The 17,537-nt window shown below is 43.3% G+C and overlaps 1 protein-coding gene across 11 annotated transcripts in view; it reads left to right on the top strand.

Moving 5' to 3' along the window:
- The first annotated feature begins 5,016 nt into the window (after nucleotides 1-5,016).
- The window catches only part of TBL1XR1 (TBL1X/Y related 1), a 167,548-nt gene continuing 155,027 nt past the window's right edge, over nucleotides 5,017-17,537 (top strand). For 8 of the 11 annotated variants that reach the window (XM_037525118.2, XM_054700380.1, XM_054700381.1 and 5 more), the window contains exon 1: nucleotides 5,017-5,194. The gene's annotated coding sequence lies outside the window, so the exon portion shown is untranslated. Of the gene's footprint in view, nucleotides 5,195-5,963; nucleotides 6,001-17,537 lie in introns of those variants that run through there. The other 3 variants (XM_037525125.2, XM_037525120.2, XM_037525124.2) reach the window with 2 other exon arrangements.

Raw genomic sequence — 17,537 nt, 5'->3', positions numbered from 1 at the left:
TCTGCTCAAAACCTTCTATTGACTTTTCATGTCCTGACGAGAAAAAGGTTTTGCACATCAGACCCTTTCTTCCACCTCCTATGCTTACTTCATATCAGTCAAATCACATCACTTTTATTCCTAGAATACAACACACTTGCTTTTGCATCTGTTCATTTGAACTTGACAGTCCCTCTGCCTGGAACACTTTCTGACATTTGCACACCCCTAGACTGCCCCCTCCATTTTCAGCATAACAGAGCAGATTCTCTAAATGCCCTATCAAAAATAACACACACCCATTTCCCATCTGATTTTTCTTGTTTGGTACTTCTATCTACCTGATTTTCTAGAAGCCAGCAGGTATGGTCATGTGCCCAAGTTCTGGTCAGTAGAGTATGAATGGAATCGATAGTATAACTGTCCCCAAAGAGGGAACCACATGCTCAATAAATAGTAATCAATACTATCTTCTATTCTTCTTTCTGACCCCCAGTGGCTGGAATTTGAATGTGATGGCAGGAGCTATAATAAGTCATCTTAGATTACCAGCTAGAAGATGTGTTTTGAAACAGTAGAGCAACCTGGGTCCTTGATATCTCACCAGCTCTGAAAAGCTTACATTTGAATGGCTGCCCAAGAGACTTAACACTTTATCTTGTCTAAGCCATTTTTATGTAGCCTTTGTTATAGAAGTCATACTATAGCCTAACACAGACAATTATATTTTTGAAAGTCTGTCTGCCCTCCCAACCTGACACAGGACTGACACAGGACTGGAATGTAAATTCCAAGATAGTAGGGGCTGTGTTTGGTTCACTGTAAATAGCCTTTTGAACAGTGCCTGGCACACTACGCATTCAAATAAATATTTGCTGAATGAATGAAGAGTGAAACCATCACTATAATGAAAGGCTGTGAGTGAAGCTCTGGGGAAGTACATGGTTGGTCAGTATAAGTGATTGGTATAGCAATGTGTCTCTGTGAGGTTGGTTTTTTGTTCTGCCTGAATCACAAAGGCAGGATACAACCTGCTATTTCCATCATCTGAGAGGCATAAATACTTGTAAGATGGTTGTATGTTTCTTTTGTAATTTAAATGAGGACTCTCAAGTAAAGTTCATTATAATGAAATCAGGTCACAGAGTCATGGAAAACTGTGACAAGGTTCACACTGATGAGGAAAGGTCACAAGTCGAATGCTAAGCACAGATGGAGAAAAGGAGCTTGTGTGCTGAGATCTTGCAATGTGTGGCCAAGATGTGCATCAGTCCGGATGGCAAAAGCTGATAGCTGGAAGAACCACAGAATTGCACATGTTGAGTCAAAATGAAACAGAAACATAGCACAGGGTATCAGCAAGACCCTGCGGGGTGAATGCTGCAGATAATAAAGCCACTGAGTTCCTGGGTGAGTAAAGAATATAAAGAGTCACACCAGCATAATATTTTTGGTATCACATACCTTCTTCACGTTATTAAGCTTGTTTTACACACTTTAATTACATAGATCAGCTAATATAAACAGCTTAAAACATTGAGGTGGCTTTAAAAATACATACAGTAATAGGATTCTATAGGCCTGGGATTAAACCACCTTAACTTTAAAATGTTCTATCTCCTAAGTGATGAAAGTTGCAAAGGTGTAGGCTATCTTGCCATACCACACCCTTGGGTGTAATATTACTGAAATGAAACAAGTCAAGATTTGTTTAGTCATTTTATAATATATATGTAACTTCTGGTAACAGTTACTGGTGTGAGGTTTCTCTTTGTTGAGCAATGAGCTAGAAAGTTCAAGAGAACTTTCTTAATAATGTGGTTCTTTGCTTTAAAACTTTTTAGTAACATAAATTTCTCCTCTCTAGAAACATATTAACATTTATATTCAAAGCATGAGGGCAGTTTTTAGATTAGAACAAAGCACTAGAAATTAGTAACAATAGTTACTTCTTTCCCCTTACATTACTCTGTCTAAATTATTGCTTGAATTTCTCTGAGTCCTGTGATCTTGTAATATGTTGGAATGGCTAGAGGGTGAGGTGGCCGGAGGGTGAGGTGATAGTACCTGTGACCTTTGTATGGTAGCTCATTTACTGGAGTATTCCATGGTGAAGCCACACTGTCATCTCAGATAGGTTTCAGAATATAGAAATCAAAATGATCAAAATTATGGTTTCATTTAAAAACCCCTTCGCTGAGAGAATTGAAGCTTTCTCACATTGGGTACTTTTTATGGTCCAAAAGTACTTAAAGTTTCTCTTCAGTGAGCGGGGTGGATGTACACTTCACTGGAACTAGCTGAAGCACAGGTCCCACCTTTGGAGAGTTTTACCATGACATTCAAATAAAGTAAGTCATGCACAGAAATACCTTGTAAACTACAAGGATGTAAATAAATGCATGAATTATTATGATCATTATGGTAATATCAACTCCTGTGAGGAGAGGAGGCAGCTTGGTGTAGCGTGGAAGAACTTTGGGCCTTCCCTTGAGACGGGAGGGACAGAGGTCATTTTGAGGTAGGATAAGTCTGGCGTCCCAGGTTTGGAGATGGCCTTGTTCAGATCAGTGGTTACGTTTTTTAAGAAGCCGCTGCTTGGAGAGGACCCATACATTCTGGCACAATGTGAAACTTCAAAAACTAGGTCAATAGATTTGTTTCCTTGGGTGGTTCGGATAATGAATCCTAATTGTACTGAATGAGTTTACCGAAGAGAAGATTCTATTTAGTGAAATACATGCCATTAATCAACTATTAAAAATATTTTATAAAGTAGGAAGATAGACTCTCATTGCTCCTGAAATACAGAGATTTTACACAGGTTGCAGTCCGGCAGTAAATAAGCCTAAGCTTTCGAATCTTACTGAAATGCAAAACTCTCTGTCTTTGTGCTGTTTCCCTGTACACTCAACACAGTGTTTTGGAAACCTGCAGTTATCTAAATTCCCATCGGGTGACATTGTTTAATCTAACATTCCCTCTTTTATATATGAAAATAGCTCTAAGGACAAACCACGGAGATGTTTTGAACTCTTTCTGGTGGTTGGGAGGGAGTTTCCAATCCCACTCCCTTTTCTCAGATAGTTTTCACGTGCTCCCTACCCCCCAAGTTTGTCAGGGAAGGTCTCAGGCTGCTCCCCTCCCCCATAAGCCAGGGCTCCTCTGGGGAAAGAGCCTTTGACCTTGGCCAAAAGCACCTGTCTAACCACTGAGCTTATCAGTCCCCCCACCCCAAGTCCACATGTGCAAAAGTCACTTTAAATCAACTTTTCTTCTCCCCCCACCCCCCTCTGGTGTGAACATTCAGCTCTCTGATACAGAGGGGAAAAGGTTCTTGCATTAAAATAGTCATTACACCTATTTCCAAATATGATGATGAAAGCATGGACACAGAGCCCCCCACCTTTTAAAAAAGGCTTCAACAATGTTATTTTACTGTGAAAACAATAACTGAAAATGACAACAAAAACATTTTTTCAGGTCACCTCTTCAAATGCTAACTGCTTTGTACGGTCTAGGCACATGCACAGGTTTGAACGACCCCCACTCCCGCCTTTTGAGGGCTTTAGAAAGATTAACAGTTGTTTCGAAAACTGAGAGGAGCTTCCCCTTTTGAAAACAATCGGCTGGCCGCCCTTCCTCCATCAGCTCGTCACGTTCCTCTCGCCCAAGTCCTCCATGCCCTGCCTGCTGGTGCCACCCCCATGCAAAAAGTATACAAAGTGGATAAACTTCTCCTGTCGCTGCTGCCGTAGAGGTCTAGTTGGTAAACATGGAGTTCCATTATTTTATTTCCCGAAAGGAGAACCGATCGACCAAACCTTTCCAACAGACCCACCAGACGATAAATACCACCATATGTTTAATTCACAGTACATTTGGGCACAAACACTTCAACTGCAGCTTTGTGTTTCGTATCAAAACCCTTGCCTGGTGCGCCTGTGTTTTCTCTGCGGCTCCCGTGCTCGGGATTACATGCTGAAAACCGCTTATGACAGAGAAAAGCACCTTTCCAGGTACGCTGCCGCGAGACAGATGTGTTTATGCACACAAAGGTGTGTGCAAGCTTCGCACAAACAAACGTCCCTGTGATGCCTGCGCCGCGCCCGCCACAAACCCCCCTCAGCCCCCCCTCCAGAACCCCCCCTCAGTGTGCGCGTCGGGACCCCCCCAACCCCCCTTCAGTGTGCGCGTCGGGACCCCACGACCCCCCCAACCCCCCCTCAGTGTGCGCGTCGGGACCCCCCAACCCCCCCTCAGTGTGCGCGTCGGGACCCCCCAACCCCCCCTCAGTGTGCGCGTCAGGGTGCCCCCAACTCCCCTCAGTGTGCGCGTCGGGGTGTCCCCGAGCACGCGGGAGCCCCGCCGGCCTAGTCAGGAAAGTTAACCGGCGCGGCCCCCAACCCCCGCCACCCCGGGCCGCGGCGCGCCTCCCCGCCCCCACCGGGCCAGGCCGCGCGGCCCACCCCCAGGCGCCCGCACCGGCGGCCGCGGCAGCGGGGGCGGGGCAGGCCCGGGCCCCGGCGGCGCCTGGGAGCGCCCGCGGGTCTTTCTTTATTTTTAAAAGCCAGCGCCGCACACGCCCAGCCCCCAGCGCGGCCGCGGCGGGCGGGAGCGCGAGCAGCGAGCGAGGCCGGCGAGCCCCCCCCACCCCCCCCCCGCGGCGCGCCGCCTCCTCCCCGCGTCCGCGCGCCCCTCCCCCCGCCCCTCCCCGCGCGCCCGCCCGGCGCAGGCCGCTCGGGTTTGTTTTGCTGCGCGGCCGCCGCCGCCGCGGGCCTCGCGAGCTCATTTGTGCCTGGCTGGTCCCCATTCCTCTCTCCCCAGTGTTGAGTGTCTGAGCCGTTGGCTGCTCCGAACCGTTTGGCTCTTTCCCTTAGTAACAGCTTTTACCTTCTGCCTCAATTCCTCTCCTCGCTCGCGCCCTTCCCCCGCGCGCGCCTCCCCCCGCCGCCGGCCGCGTGCGCCCCCGCCCTCCCCCGCGGCGGGAGCACCTCCGCTCGCCACCTGGGGACCCGCGCCGCGCCCGCCCCCGCCCGCGCGCCCGCGCCCATCCCCCGCGCCCTCCGCTCGCCGGGGTTATAATTGCCTCTCACCCCCCGGAGGGGTTATTTTGGGGGTGGTTGGAGGCGGCGGCGGCGGCGGCGAGGAGGGGAATTTCCTTGTGCCTCCATTCCCGGGAGGGGGGAGCGGCGTCGGAGGCCACCGTTTCCAGGTAAGCGCCGGGGGCCGGACCCCGGGGTGGGGGCGGCCGCGGCCTGGGCCGGGGGCGCGGGCGGAGGCGGCCCTGGGGGGGCGCCGGGCCGCGGGGGGGATGGGCTGGAGGGGAGCCTGCATTTTTCAACTTGACCCTTTGGGGAGCTGGGGCCTGGGTGGGGGAGGGGAGGGAGGGAAGGCGTTTAGGGTGCCCCATCCCCCCCTTATGCCTCTCTCGGGCTGCTTTGAAACGCTCACGTGCCTGCCCACCCCCTCCCCTTCCCCGGCCTCGGGGGATCCTCACCCTGAATATGTTGCCCCCGAAAATGTGCACCTCGGCCTTCTCCCCCTGTCCCACCCCTCGTGCATGTACACCCCCTTTTGTGTGTGTGTGCGTGTGTGTGTGCGCGCGCGCGTGTGTGTGTGTGTGTATGGGGGGGGGGAGGCTTTCAGGAACGAATTTGCAGCAAATTGAATCAAGGAGCCATCATGAGGCCGACTCCTTTATCGCCTATTTTTAGCAGAGGAGAGGGAGCTCTTCGGTGCATGTTATTTTGTGAAATCGCGGGCAGCAATGGCCATCTGCGGCCCGGCCCCGGCGCGGCGACCCCGCCGGCCGGCTTTCGGGGGGCCCCTGGCTGCTGTCGGGGTGGCGCGTCCCGGGCGGGGGCGCCGGGCGGGGGAGGGGCGCGCGGTGTCGGGGCCGCACTCTGGACGAGCGTGTTTGCAACTTGGTGCTTCCCTCCGCCGGAGGGGGCTGGCGGGGCGCCTCCTTGGAGTTGGGCTGGGGCGCGTGGAGTGGGGAAAGTTGCCGCCGGCTTCCTGGTAAGTTTTGGGTGACCCGGACTCACGGGCGTTCCTGACAGTGCAGAGGCCACGTTGTGAGCTCGGCTCCTCGGTAACTTCCTCTTCGCAGTCCGTGTCACTTTCGCGAACCTAAGCGGACTTTTCCAGGAGTGGAGTGTTCATCTTGCACAGCAGCTCGAGGGAGCCAGGCGTGTGCTCACATGCTCAGTGTCGGTGGAAGTTGCTAGTTGCCGAAACAGGCAGCATCGCTTTGCAGTGGCCACCGAGATGAAATTAAATGGAGGTGGTGAAAATGGGGTGTTTCATGGGAAATCTGGGTGGTCTTGGTTCCCAAAAAATGCTCCCGTCGTCGTCTGCTGACACTCTCTCAAATAATTTGGTTATTACCAATGACAAGCGTCGGGACCTAGTTGCAACTCAGTTTCCGCAGTGTCTGAAGTTTACTTACAACCTTGGACTCTGCAGGCTCCAAGATGAAGAGTTTCCGTGCCTTTGTGATTTACATTTACAGTTGACTTAGAAAGTTTGCTGTTGGTTTTCTTGTTGTCCAAACAAGAATCTTAGTCCGGTCTAAACTTGTTAATAAAATATAGTGGGTGAAGCGATGGTTCTTTATAGTCTGAGTGGTTATTCCCCCTTCCCCCACCTATAATTAAGGGATCCACCTTCCTTCCCCCCCCCCTCCTTTTTCCCCTCCCTTAAAGACTCCTTTATCAGATGGAATAATAGAAAAGGCCGTCCTGGTGTTTTAGCCAAATTGCCATAAATATCCTGGTTGCACATGGAAGATGACACAAGTCGGTGACTTCTCGCCTTTCCCAGTGTGGTTTTCATTTTTGTTAAGTAAGATTCATGCGACATTGGTGTATTTCAGTAATCCTGACTTCCTGGGACTGTGTGTATTCACCGTTTTGATAAGTTTATGGTCTAGGGAAATAGAGCAGCTTTGTCTCCATGAAAACGGTGTGTATGTTGAGTTGTATCATGGGAGTTTTCATGGCAAGCAAGCTTCAGACATTGAGGGTTCTAGAAATAGCATTCACCTGTAGAGGAAGGGTGGCAGAAAGAAATACATCTGAGAGTGGCCAGGCTTGTGATTCATGTTTATACATTTTGCTTTTAAATTGAGGTTTTCCTGTTTGCTTGAAATATATTTTTCCCCTCCTATTCTGCTGTCCTGCACTGTGTATTGTATGTAATCATAACCATTAAATCTGTAAATAACTACTATTTTCTGCTATTTGAGTGGTTAGAATCAAACCTATGGGTTACACTGCTAATCTGTATGGGGGATGAAAACTATGTGCATGGAAAAAGTTTTTCTTTCATTTAAGGAACTTAAGAGATCTGTAAATGGCATAAAATCGTTGCAAAGCTCACCGTCAGTTTAGGAGATGTTTTTCTTCCAACATAGACCAGTTTGGGATACTAATATGGGAGACACCTGTGGTCAGTGGAGTGGCCCCTTGTGGAGGTTGTAGTTTTGCTTTAAAAGAAATGTTAGCTATTTTAATAACTTTTTAAGTGTGTCCAGGAATGTTTTTGTTACTTGTGTTCTCAACATCTAATTAAGGATTTTCATGATTACCATAATACATACCTAACAAGAGAATAAAAAGTAACTGCTTCCTGTGTATTGGGAACCTTTCAAGCCAGTATGCAGAAAGGGCAGAAGCTTCATGTAAATAAATATAGGGGTTACTGATACAGAGATGAGACTAATGGACCCTTTGGATGACTACTTGTTGAATAAATACATCTGTTGTGTATGGAAATTAAATATAAGTGCAAGCTTGTCAAAGGAACAGCAGACAAAGGAGCCCTCCAGTTGACTACAGCAGTATTACTTCGGAGAGTTTGACTTGCTACATCTTGGTGAAGTTAGTGGAAATAACTTGTTGGGTTTAATTTCTGTTATTTATATAAGAAAGAACGGAGAGGAATGTGAGTGGCAGTAGGTCAGAGAAGTGAGATGGCAGAAGTGTTGGCACAGCCTGGGGCTTTGTATTTTTCTAGTACAAGAGTTTGACTCATTTTATAAATACTTACAATATAAGTTACTGAAATGCAGAAAAGGAAAGTAGTTAACATGGAGACATTGATACAAATCCAAGAATTGGCAGGAGTTGGGTCTGTTTTGTACAATACCCTGATGGTATCTCCAGGTTGATCTACAACAGAAATTTGAATCAAAATAAATGAAAAATGAGTGAGAGAGATGCTGAAGAGGTTTGCTGCTCCACTTCCTCTGGGATTGAACTCTGGAAGCCTGCAATTAACTGCCCCATTACCAAGAGCCAGGAGAAAGGGACTCTGCTGGGGCTATGCTTTACAAAAGGTGTGAGATGTTTTCTAAGTCATAGAAGTGGGTAGTATTGGACTTTGTGAATAATGGAACAGAGACATGTGGAGATGTTACATCACTTGTTCAAGGTGACACATGATTGATTAAATGATGCGCTAGGATTGAAACTTTGGTCTTTCTGGGCCCTTATTCATGTTTTTTCTAGGTGACTGTGGTGGTACCATATTTTCCCTCTTGTATTGTCAGTCTTGTATGTGCATGGTCTTGCAAAACTAGTGTTTCTCATCAAGTTTATGATTCTGTCGTTGTGCGCTTCCACTCAATGGGTCAAGTTATAGCATGGACAGATGAAATTCATAGGGCTCAAACATTTTTGTGCTTTACCCTCTAGAACTGTTTAATAAGATGTAATCTGCCTGTCAACTGCTCTATTTCCGACTTCAGGATTGACAGTGGTGAAGCAGCCTGAGTACTCCTGGCAGAAATAGGAAAATGTGGTTCCATATCTACAGCTAAGAAGAAAAAGCAAATAAGTTTTATGCCTAATTATCCTCAGAGTACGTACTTCTGAAAATATGAAGAAAAATCTTTTAAGTCCTTTTGTCTAGCATAGTGATTTGGTTAGTGGTCCTTGAAGTCAACTACCCAGGTTCAATTTCAGGCACCCCCACTTACTGGATAAGGGGTGTTATTCTGTGTTTCACTTTTCTCTGTGTATTGGGGACAGTCAGCTTCCTAGAGTTCAGAGGATTGAGAGACTCGTATGTGTATGGCACTTAGAAGAGTGCTCAACATACATGTAGGATCATGCAAAAATGTGAACGGTTTACTGATGTTGATGAATTTGGTTTTCAAGTTTGTGTCTTTGTATTACATTTTAAATGCTTGTTATAATGGAGGGATAATGTCTTAGAAAGAATTTGGCAGTTTTACTTCCTGAGTTCCAGGGCATAATACTTGAAATAAATGTTTAATTTTGAAGTTGTGATTTAAGGCTTACCACATATCTTTAAGCATTTGATTGGATTTTAATACTAAATTGGAATACTATCAAGTTATACATGGTTAGCATAGGGTACAGTAGTGGATCTTTTGTATGCCTTTGTTGCTGTTTTTTAGTCACCTGGACTTGGACTTTCAAAAATCTCTCCCACCACTTGAAATATCATAGAGCTCTTTTTAAATAAAAAGGGAATTTTGTTTCTTGAGGTAGGATCCTACAGTACCTGGGATCTGCTTTTTCAGATTTCCGTGCTTACTTCAAGTAGGTTATTGTTTTCTCTGGCCTTGACCTTTCTTTCATCTGTGTTCTTGTTTCATATTTTCAGTTGCTGTCAAGACAGTTCTGCTTGGAAGTTGTAGATCTCTGAAATATCTGTGAGCTTTGTCTTATTTCCACTTGCCCTTTTTTTTTTTCTTAGCATTCTTATTTTAGCAGTAATTTTAACTACTAATAGAATTCTATGTGTCAGAACCTGCATAGATGCTTTGACAGGTAACAGTGACAGTCTGAATTGCTGATATCCTGATTTTAATGATGAGGAAATGAAGGCTCAGGTAGTAAGGGGCACACAGAGAGGTTTTGGCCCAGTGTCCCTGAGTTGTAGGCCGGTGTTCTTTACTAGCAGTTTACTGTCTGTCTTCTCAGTGAATGACTAAAAGAATAAACGGTTTTAGGTGTGGGTTGTTGCAATAATTTTCTAGTTGGTTGCCTTCAGTAGTCTGTTTTCTCCATCCTATCTTTTGTAACAACTGACAGTGTCATTTATTAAAAATACTGGTTTCCTCATGTCTCTTCCCTGCTGGAGGAGAACCCATAATGGCTTCGCTTTGCCCACTGGATTGAGTTCATTGCTTTAGTTTGGCTTTTAAGGCTCCTGTTCAGCTTTATTTCCCGCTCTTCCCCGACTGGAATTTTTTTTTTTTTTAAATTTTTTATTTTTTTATTTTTTTTATAGAGGCATGTTTTTATTTATTTGTTTGTTTGTCTGTTTGTTTTGTTTATACATGCACTGGGTACAGTCAGAAGCGCGGGAGGGTGAGAGAATTCACCAGAGCCAGAGCGGGGAGCAGAGCAGGCAGAAGGACCGAAGTACACTGCTGAGGGGAGCAGCGGGCGGCAGGAGAGGTCTGCGCGCCATGTGGGACCCTCCTCTGGTGGCCGGGGAGCAGCCGGGAACTGAACCGGCACCGCAGAGGTCGCGGGCAGCTTCGCAACCCAGCACTCTACCACTGCACCACCGGGGAGGCCCCCCCCCGACTGGAATTTTTAACTGCCCATCAGACACTGCAGTTTTGCCATGCGCTTTTCACCTCCACTTCTGTACAGGCTGCTCCTTCTCTTTGTCCTTTAGTTTCAGTCCCACTTTTTCCATGAAGTCTTTTTTGGCTTCCTGACTTGAGTATATTTCTTTTATTGCTTATAATGAATATCATAGGCGGCATAATCATTGACTGTTCCATAGAGAAGTAGATATAGTTGTCATGGTATCTATTATCAGTTTATCTGTTCCCCTGCAGTAGATTTTAATGGTAAAGCTGTGAGGTATTCCAAATAACCCAGGGAAATTTACTCTGAAGGCAAATAAGTTGGTATTTATTTCCATTTATTCATTGTCTGTCCCATTAGCCCAACTACATACCACATTTCTTGAAGGAAAGAACCTTGTTCCTTATAGTGTTTACCAGAATTCTTGATTTTTGTACCATATCATCTTCATGTTAAACTGGATTGTTTCTACAAGGGCCCCTGTTAAAATAAGAATGGTGACTGCTGATGTGGGGGAAGCTTCTCTTTCACTTGGGCCTTCAAAATTTTAGGTGTACTGTAATCAGCCAAATGTAATTGTTAATTTGAATTTTAGTACTTATAGTGTTGACAAGGAAGGGGAAAAAACCTAGATCCAACTTAGTGTGAAATGGAATGGATAGTTTTGTCCTCTTAATCCTGGCATAGTAGCCACAATATTGGTGAAAAACCTTGTTTAGTTGGGAATCAGTGTCACACTGTTAAATTTGTTTATTTTTTTGCCAGATACAATGCAAGTTAAGATTTTGTCCTTTATTTTTTTAATCTCTCAGACTTTTTTGCTCATTACTTTCTCATTAAGTGTGCCTAAGTAAGATTGTATCCTAATTCTCAGTATGTGCGACGGTATTGTGACCACAGTGGAGTTTCATTTGAGTCATTGCTGTGAATGTATTAGCAGTCCATATAGAGTTTATTATTTAGTCTAAGTGAATTTGATCTACCAGAACAATGTCATCGTATCTATTTCCTCAGTAGGTTTTAATGGTAATGTTGTGATGTATTAGTGATGTATTAGTTCCAAACAACCCGGGGTAATTTACTCTGAAGGCAACTAATTTGGTATTTATATCCATTTAAAAGTTTCAAGTTTTAAAATATAGTATGAATTTTATATATTTTTTCCAGTATGATTGTATTTGCAACTAGCAGTGAGTTGGATGTTACCCTGCTTTCTTAACTCAGAATTAATACAAACTGTAAGGATCATGCTGAAAGAGCAGCAATTTTCATTAAACATGGAAAGAGAATCCAGATTAAGGAAGAAGTTTGGGAGAATTCAAATACTGTACAAAAACGAACAACACCGTAAGAAAATTGATAAAAGAAAAATTAACGGAAAAAATTTTCAGAAATCGTTTTGAAATTGTGGATCCTGTCTCACTGTTACAGACTGAATGTTTGTGTTCCCGCCAAAATTCACACGCTGAACCCCTAACCCCATCTTCCCATGTGATGGTATATGGAGGTGAGGGGTTAGAAGGTAACTAGGGTTACATGAACTAATGAGGGTACAGGTCCTGGTCTAACAGCGTTAGTGCCCTTAGAAGACAAGACAACCCGAGAGCTTCTTGCTCCCTTTGATCCCACAAAGAAATCATTTGATCATACAGCCAAGAGAAGAGACCTCAAAATAAAACATCCCTGCAAGCACCTTGATTTTGCAGTTCCCAGCCTCCAGAACTATGAGAAGTAAATTTGTTTAATCAAAAAAAAAAAGGGGAGGGGGAAGAAAAGGTTTATGTGAAATGAATAGTTTGAAGAGTAAAAAAAAGACTGGATAATGAATGTCTTTAAGTTGGGGATTTGCCACCTATTTCCTCTATCTATTGAAAATTTCTTTTGGGAAGTAAAATTTAAACAGAAATTGGGAGAAGTCATTACAGATGGTCATTCCAGTATCTGAATATAATAGCTTTTCTGTATAGGATATTGTGTTCTGAACTCCCCAATTTTTTTTTTTTTTATAAGGGGAGGTGATTTGAATAAGTATACATGTTTTGTTTGGTTTTTTTAAAGATTTATTTATTTATTTATACATGCACTGGGTATAGTCAGAAGCACGGGAGGGTGAGAGAACTCACCAGAGCCAGAGCGGGGAGCAGAGCAGGCAGAAGGACCGAAGTACACTGCTGAGGGGAGCAGCGAGCGGCAGGGGAGGTCTGCACACCATGTGGGACCCTCCTCCGGTGGCTGGGGAGCAGCCGGGGATCGAACCTCGAACCGGCGCTGCAGAGGCCGCGGGCAGCTTCGCAACCCAGCACTCAACTGCTGCGCCACCGGGGAGGCCCTCCCCAATTTTTTTTTAAGTAAAAGGAGATGTTTAAAATTTTAATTACCTTTTAAGAGTGAAGAAGTTTTGCTTTTCAGGAACTAAAATAATCAACTTCTGTATCATATTTTATCTGAGATCAGAGGTAGTGTCAGTGCCTTTCCTTATTTGTTCTGCATTGTGTCCTTTTCAGCACACTAAATGATAGGACACTGTAATGAGGTAATCAATGATTCAGTTAAGTGAGTGTATTTTTGTTCTTACTACATATCTTCTTGATGGTAGGTAGTATTTTAATATAGATTCCATATTAAGCAAATGAATTTTTACTTCTTTGTAAAGCCATAATTACATAGATAAAGCATTTTAGTTTCTAGAAATTTATTTCTAAGAGGAGCAGAGAAAATGTTACCTGAACTTGCTTATCCATTCAGTCAGTACTTATATAATTATTTCTGTATTAAAGCACTGCAATTTTGTCATTTACTTTTACTTTTTTTTTTTTTTTTTTTTGAGGGAGCACTACTTGGGGAAATTTGCTCAGATTTAAAAGATAACGGCCATGTAACAGTCAGAAAGTACTTGATATGCACATAATCAAACACTGCCAGACAAGTTACAGTGAGCATATTTTGATGGCTACCTTTGATGGAATACAGCTTATGGGTTAGAAAGAGACATGTTTTATGCATTCCTGTTATTCCTGTTAATTTGAACAGGCTAATTGGGTAGAGTGTATATACTAATTTTGTTCTATTCCTATTTTGTGATTATCAGATTTCATTAACTCACAGTATAAGGCAATTGGGTCATCTACTTTGGGTTTCTGAATCAGGTAGTGGGAATAGATAATGAATGAATTTCCTTAATAGCTTTCCCCCCTTTCTGTAAAATTATCCTTTTATGGTATAGTATTTATCATATATGTCTGAATTTTTCAGTGCTATTTGTAGCTGTAGCAAAATTCTTGGCTACCTTTTTATATACAAATTTAATATGCTTTGGGCTTGCAAAAATTTCTCCAACTAAAGTGATGTGTTTCCTGTAAATCATCCTTCCTTTTCTTAGTAAACAAAATATTTTTCTGAGGTCCTAGACTGAGGCTTGAAGTGTTAACTGTTGCCCTATCAAGGGGATAGGTTTTCTATTTTTTTTTCAAAGATTTATTTTATTTATTTATACAAGAGTTGGGGTATAGGCTAGAGGTGTGGGGGGCAGTGTGAGGATTCACCAGAGACAGTGGGGAGCAGAACAGGACTGACTAAAATACACTGCTGAGGGGAGCAGCTGAAGAGACAAGGAGAGGTCTGCTGTGCCATGTAGGTTAGCTCCCTGGCCAGGGATGGAACTGAGGCTGAAGTGGCTGCTGATAGCTTCATATTGCGGAGACTTGAACCCCTTGTGCCACCAAGGGAGGCCCAGGTTTTCTATTCTTGTACAAAAACTGACTCTCACACGGATTTCTTTGATCTTAGACTTCATTATGGCCTGCCAATAGAGATCACTAGTTTTAACACCTGGTGAAGGATGTTTTGTGTGAATTGTTCCTTTGCAGCTTTGTTTAGATTTGATGTTTATGTCTTGTTAGCATTTAAAGGGTCTTCTCAAAGTTACAGTTAGTTGAGAAAAATGAGGAGGCAGAATATTTTGTATAGTCTGCTGCCATGGTAGCTTGAAGAAAGGGAGAAGAGTGAAAAGGAGGACACACAAAGTGGAATATATGAGAGTGTTTGTGTTTTGTATGTTTTGGGTGATTTCAGAATGATACACAAGAGAGAGTAACAGTGATTTTTGGGGATGGAGAAATCAAGTGGTTATATATGTGGGAGAGTTTTATTTTTATGTATAATTTTAAACTGCTTGAATCTTAGTTAACATTACCATTTCAAAAAATGATTTTGAAAAATCAAGGTGTTCAGTTAAGAATTCTTAATTTTACTATTTCTTTCATTTTGAACAGTAAGAAAATTGTGTTAATTTCCAGCCCATTTTTAAAGTGCTGGAACTGTGTATATTTGTACAATCTTTTTTCCGCAGAATTAGTCACTTGGAATGATTAAAAAATACTGGTTTTGGGTGTCCCCGGTGGCTCAGCGGGTTGAGCACAGCGCTGTGAAGCTGTCCGCAGCCTCTGCAGCTCGGGTTCGATTTCCGGCTGGCCAAGGGGATTCCCACATGGCACAGCAGACCTCTCCTGTCCTGCTCGCTGCAACCTTCAGCAGTGTATTTCGCTCATCTGCCTGTTCTGCTCGCCACTCTGTCTCTGCAGGGTCTTCTCACCCTCCCACGCCTCTGGCCTGTACTCCTGCTCGTGTGTGTGTGTGTGTGTGTGTGTGTGTGTGTGTGTATATATATATATAAATCTTAAAAAAAAATTAAGTTCGCGGGCCTCCCCTGGTGGCACAGTGGTTGAGCGCTGGGCTGCGAAGCTGCCTGCAGCCTCTGCGGCACCGGTTCGATCCCTGGCCACCAGCGAGGGTCCCACATGGCGCGACAGACTTCTCCTGCCGCTCCACTGCTCCCGCTGCTCCCCTCAGCATTGTATTTCAGTACATCTGCCTGTTCTGTTCCCTGCTCTGGCTCTGGTGAATTCTCTCACCCTCCTGTGCTTCTGACTGTACCCAGTGCTTGTATAAATAAATAAATCTTTAAAAAAAATTAAGTTCGCTAAAAAAAATTACTGGTTTTGTTATATGTGTGCGTTATCAGATTCAATGTGTTTTGTGATAGTGAACTGCTGCTTTTCAATTTTTTTCTTTTCAATTTTATCTAAAGTTGATAACTAGAAATTAATTCAGTGTAAATTTTAAAAGGAATTTTTTGTTGTCCAGATATATGTAGGATTTGATTTTAGAAGTGTTGTTTTGTCTCAGGGTTTTGGAAATCCTGGTGAGAATTGGTGTTCTCACCTCTTAGGAGTAGATTTTAATAATTTTTGATCATCTTTGATGTAGTAGGACTTGTGAAACTATAGATTCTGATATTGGCATGGATTTTGTCTTGTATATAGTATTGATTCCAAGGAATCACATATATTAGGTTCTGATTCCACTTTTGGTTGCAGTTGATATCACTTGTAATTGTTCATTAGTTTAGTTTGCTGGTAAAAAAATCTTGCCTTCCAGTTGTGCTCATCATTTTCAACTGAAGCTGAAGTAAACTCAGCGCAAGCACCTGTTTTTGTGCATTTGATTTTGCTGTACTGTGACCTGACCCTCGTCTTCGTGAGCTCTCTCTTGACAGCAGGACTAGGTGAGCTAAGGTGAAGAGCTTAGCCTCTGGAACCAGGAATACCTGGTTTGAATCCTCTCATCCCTACTTACTAGTTGTATGGCTTTGGGAAATAATGTAGTCATTCCAGGTCATTTCCACTGTGAAAAATGGGAATAAAATAGGATAATATTTTCTTCACAGAGCTGTTGTGAGGATTGAAATGAGAATACGTGTAAAGCAGTTGTCACAGAACCTGGTACATAGGAAGCGCCTAATCCTAACTACTTGCAGCATCAACAGCTGTAGAGAGGCAGAAAAGTGACACCCTCTTGTAAACTTGTCATGGCTTCCTGTGGCAGCAGAAGAGAACAGGATAGCTAGAATTTCCAGTTCAGAGGGCTGCGACTGGCTTTAGTAACTAAACTTTTGTATTGCTCACTCTCAAATGAGAACATGTACTATGGAGTTTCGTTATGATTCTGATGCATATGTTGTCTTACAAGTAATATTTTATATCGAATCTGACCTGGCCTTGATATTTCAAGCAAAAAGTTATCCTGGTTTTCTTTAAAAATAAACGTCTTTTTGCCCCTTGGAATGGAATCGCTAATCTTTTTCTCCAATCTCTGGGAGATCAAGCTGTCGGTGGATACTGCTTGAATGGCTCAGTCATTTTCAAGTATGTGTTATATATTATGAGAACTTTGACATGGACGCCAAGAAATACATAGCACAATAAGGGATATGCATATGTCCAGAAAATACCGAAGTCAAGTTTTCAGGAAATATTTGCTTTAATATCTTGTACATACTCATTTTATGAGTGTACCTTGCTTTTGTTAACCTCTAAGATAATTTTGTAAGTAGTAATGATTTTATTATTTACTAAATTTAGAAAGTACTGGTTCAAAGGAGTGTAGAATTGTAACTCAACATTTGTGGACAGAATTAGGACTTACAGATGTTGTTATTCTGAATGATAGAGTTGGGTAAGTCGTATTTATTGGTATTAATGTCTGAAGGTAGTAGTATGAGGCTCTATTAGAATTTTGAAATTCTAAAGCCACTATACTAAGTTTCTTAACATTTCTTTAGAGATGTTTGGATAGATTGTTTTATACTATTTAAAATTGAGCATACCATGTTTTGTTGACTGTATGAAGTTATACTTTTTGAAGATTAAGGTGCTTATGACTGTCTTAAATTGACATCTTGGCTTATGACCACTGGTTGTCTGTTTCTAGCACAGACCTCTCTCCTTGAGTGTTATTTGTAGACTCCTATAACATTAGGTAGGTCATTTCTGAAGGACAGTTGTGTGTTTCTTCCATAATCAGTGTTGGGCACATCGTAGATTTCCATTCATGTTGAGTTGAATCCATGAGGTTCTCTGACAGACTGAGGTACAGGTTTCCTAGTACAATAATGCTTGCTTATTTTGAGGGTGATTCACATAT

Source organism: Talpa occidentalis, unplaced genomic scaffold (assembly GCF_014898055.3).
Source record: "Talpa occidentalis isolate TD23 unplaced genomic scaffold, MPIMG_talOcc4v2.1 talOcc4.4, whole genome shotgun sequence".
NCBI classification, from domain to species: domain Eukaryota; kingdom Metazoa; phylum Chordata; class Mammalia; order Eulipotyphla; family Talpidae; genus Talpa; species Talpa occidentalis.
Note: the sequence above shows the minus strand (reverse complement) of the source record. Positions and strands in the feature narration are given on the sequence as shown.